This window comes from Hydra vulgaris, chromosome 14, assembly GCF_038396675.1.
Source record: "Hydra vulgaris chromosome 14, alternate assembly HydraT2T_AEP".
NCBI lineage: Eukaryota > Metazoa > Cnidaria > Hydrozoa > Anthoathecata > Hydridae > Hydra > Hydra vulgaris.
In genome coordinates, this window is record NC_088933.1 from 38,928,756 (window position 1) to 38,933,333 (window position 4,578).

Here is a 4,578-nt window from a genome sequence, read left to right on the forward strand (position 1 = left end):
AATTTAATTAACTAAATTTTGGCGCATTTTTAAATTAAAACCCACGAAACTTTACAATATTTTATTAAGATTAAAGAAAAGCCCCAGGAACATATTTGTCCCGTTAGATAATAAATTGCATTAGCGCAAAAACCTAAGTTTTCTCGTCTGACTTCCCAAAGTTCACAGAAAAAAAAATGAATACGAAATATTGTCTAAGTATTCCAGTAGATCTAAAATGTAAATGTTTAAGAATTGACTTTTGTAAGTGTTAATTTGTAGAAGAAAAAAAAAGTCGTTCGTACACGTATTCATACATCATTTACAGACAGAGAAATAAGTATCCGAACTAAACATTTTATTGTAAAAAATAAACTTTTTAAGATAATTTCAGGAAAAAAATACGTTTTCGATAAATACTGTTATAATCATTCTAAAGGCAAATTTTATCACGACTTTAAATAGCAAAAAATAAATCTACGTTAAATAACTTGCTTTGCTAGCACTTAACGACTCTCTAATACCATGTTCATACTAGAGACGTTTGGTGGAACATTATTCTGGAAGAAATGTTCATGGAATAAAATTTTCCACAAAATATTTCTTGTAACGTTCACACGTAAAATAAGTTAGGCAGTGCATAAAACAAAAATCGCTAACAAATGTTGATATTATGTAAATAGAATTAAAACGTTATAATTTAGCAATAACACGTAATAAAGTTATACTTTTAAACTAAAGTTAAATTTTCAATAACTGTATTCGAGTTATGGTCTGGGGAAATTTTCAATAACTGTATTAGTGTTATGGTCTGGGGATTGATGACTTTGAACGGAACATAAAAACTGGAGTTTATTGAACTCTGAGGCTTATGTTAAAGTTCTCAATAAAAATCTTCTGGCCTCAACTAAAAAACTGCGATTGGGAAAGCAAGTCAACTTCCAACAAGTCAACGAACCTAAGCATACGTCAAAAAAAGCAAAAGAATTTTTATTGTTTTTTATTTTTATTTTTATAGCAGATTGATTTGGACACTTGAATGGTTGGCTCATAGTTTTGGCAAAACTATGAGCCAACCATTCAAGTGTCCAAATCAATCTGCTATAAAACCTTGGAAGAGGTAATAAGATCAGACCCACGAATTAGAGAATGTTCAACTTACCTTTGTCAAAGATTTTCCAATTGTTAAAGATTTTCCAAAAGTCTCTAGAGCCTAACTTCTGAGATAAGATAAAAAATTTCGTATACTGGGAATAATGGGGCTTAGCATCAAACAGAACCTTTTTATCTTGATTTCTTGTAATAATAAAAAGGCATTTGTTCTCAAGAGAGTTGTTCTTTTAAAAAAAAAATGAAACAAAATAATTACAAGTAGGTATAGCAGCTGCACAGAAGAATACCATGGTGAAGAGTGAGACTTGACTTAAAGCTGATAAGAAGAAATAAAAACTTCCATACCTGCCTAGGTTCTATACCCACAGCGGCGTTGTTCGTTAAGGTTTGTCTTTTGGAGTTAGAGAGTTGAGAGAAAGTTATTCCCACAACTAAGTAGCCTCCTCGTCTGTGGTAGCCTCTGCAGCTTTGGGTGAATTAACATTAAAATCTACTTTGTTTCAAACTCTTATATTTCTCCTTTATTCATTTTTATAATAATTATACTTTTATATTAATTATTATACATCGCTTGATAGATTACCAATAAAAATAAATTACAAAAGCTCTTTAGGGCATATATTCGCAATCAGAATTGTATCCAATGTCAGTAGTTTTACACATTCCCAACCACTATTTCAAATATTAGTTAAATATACTAAATATTTGCCAAATAAATATTTATCAGCATCAAATGTTGATGTTCATAACTAATAAAAATGTTGTTTCTAAAATTTTAGTCCGTTATTAAAAACAAATCAAAACAAATACTTAACCAGATATTCAAATGACTCTTATGTACAGCCCAATAGTTACTTTGCGGCAAGTGAATTTTCTTAATTAGAGGATTAAAGAGGGTGAATAAAAAAAAGCAGCTGCTTTTACTCAGCGTTTTTGGAGTAAGGGTTGTTCATAAAGTATGTACGCTTTTATTTTGGCCCCCTTACACCCCCTCCTTTCCCCGCATTTTGCTATACACTTTTTTGAGTAAACCCTCCACCTCCCTAAATGTTTTTTTTTTGGTTTACAATTGTTAGTTGTTGTGGAGCTTTATATAACCAATAATAAGAATAATAATATAAACTTACAATGGTAGAAAGTATATCAAATATAAACAAGGTAACAATGATAATATTTATCTTATCATTGTTTTAATATAAACATTTAACAATGATAAGATAAAAAAAAAAATTAATTTTTTACAAAATTGCAAGATAAATAATCAGTGTATGAAGAAAGATCAAGAGGATCTTCTCATCAGAATTTTATACAAGAGTAAACCAACATATAAATTAAAAAGAACAATAAACAAAATAAGTAGGAGTAAACTTCTCTAAACGTAAATTGTATAAACAATAAAAAAGTTCTACCAATAAATGCATCTATACTTCTAACCTACCTACCCAATATTTTATAATACTTTTTTTAATTTAGTGTCTCCTTACTTTTATAATTGACCCACCGCCCCACTATGCGTTGCTCTAATATAAAATGAGGAAATAGGCTTTAAATAAGAAAGCATTCAACATATTGAACTAATTTTTTCACAAGACTTCGAATTTTTGTTTATATTTCAATATTTAAAAGAAAAATATCCAATTTTTGTAAAAAAAGTTTACTGTACTTTTTTTGGTTCATCCGGACGAATTTCTGCCTAATCCGGTAAATTACATATGTCCGGATATTTTTTTTCAAAAAACAGCAGGCACCGATATTTTATAGAATTTTACAAATTCATAAACAATATCATTAAATATAAACTTATTAAAATTATAAACAAATCTGCTACCATCTAATTCTTTGTTCTTTAGTTTCTTACAAAGTTTCTCAATGTTCTTATAGATGTTTTTAATAACTTGTGGTTATGGTTATGTCTATAACCATAACCACAAGTTATTAAAAACATCTATAAGATGTTTTTAAAGTATTTTTAAAAATTCAACACAGAACAGCTTATCAGTATAACATTTTAGTTCATGATATAGATCTTTCTAGATTAGCTAATTACTAGTTAAAATTAATTAAATAATGTCTTAAATATTTTTTTAAAACAAAAAACAACAAACTTTAAATTGTTATTTTAAAAAGTTAACAAAAACAGTCCAACAAAAATAGTCAAAACTATTAACAATAGCATAACAATTGAAAAAACACTCAATAAGGGTACATATCAAATGTCACAAACAAATAATTAACTGTATCCATAGTGCTTTCTGCCAAAAAAGTTAGACATGCATGACTAACTCATGCAGTTTTGTCTTCTTTGTTTCTGGCTTCAATAGCACTCACAAACATAAAATTTGTATTAGGTATTTTAAGTATCCTCAGACAAAGAACCTGATTGGAGGATACTTAAAATATCTAATAAAAGAAGCGCCATGAACTATATGTACAGATTGTGACGTAGGTATAGTTTTTTTTAAATGTTATTAGTAATGATCGCAAATAGATATTCAAATTTCTAATTGGAAACCTATAACCGCTCTTGTAGTCGTGCTGTTCATATCAATGAGTAAGTCTCGAAATAACTTATTTATTCTGATTTTGGTGCTCTTTATGGTACACTATAACTAATAAAGAAATGCATTACAGGAACCGTTCCAGAGAAATTAAAAATTGCAAAAATTGTACCAATATATAAAACTGGAGAACTATACTTACTAAACAATTATAGGCCAATCTCAATTCTTCCTGTATTCTCAAAACTCCTCAAACGAATAATTTATAATAAATTATACATATATATAACAAATAACAACAACTTAAATACAAAACAATTCGGCTTTCAAAAGCAACATGCAACCGAACATGCGATCGTAGATCTTGTAAATAGCGTCAATTACTCATTTGTTAATAAAGAATTCGTTCTAGGAATCTTTATAGATCTATCGAAAGCATTCAATACTCTTGGTTATGTTATCCTACTCAAAAAATTGGAAAAATATGACGTAAAAAATGTTACATTACTCGGGTTTAAAAACTTTTTGCTAAACAGACAGCAATGTGTTAATACTGATGAAACTATCTGTTCAAAAGGCTTAAGATTATATGTGGCGTTCCCCAAGGTTCCATTCTAGCTTCCTTATTGTTCTTAAATATACATTAATGATCTTCCGAAAGTCTTAAACAAACTTGATATCATAATGTTTGCAGATGATACTAATTTATTTTATTCATCTCAGTCTATTAAAGAACTCTTTGAAACAACGAATATTGAACTTGAAAAACTTAATTTCTGGCTAAAATCTAATAAATTATCTTTAAACACAGAAAAAATCAAATACATTTTATTCCATCCCAACCAAAAAAGAGAAAAATATAATATCATTGCTGAAAATAGAAAACAAAATATTGAAAGAACCTTAACAACTAAACTTCTAGGTTTACTAATTGACGAAAATATTTCATGGAAAGCACACATTGACTATTTTTTTTTTTTTTTTTTTT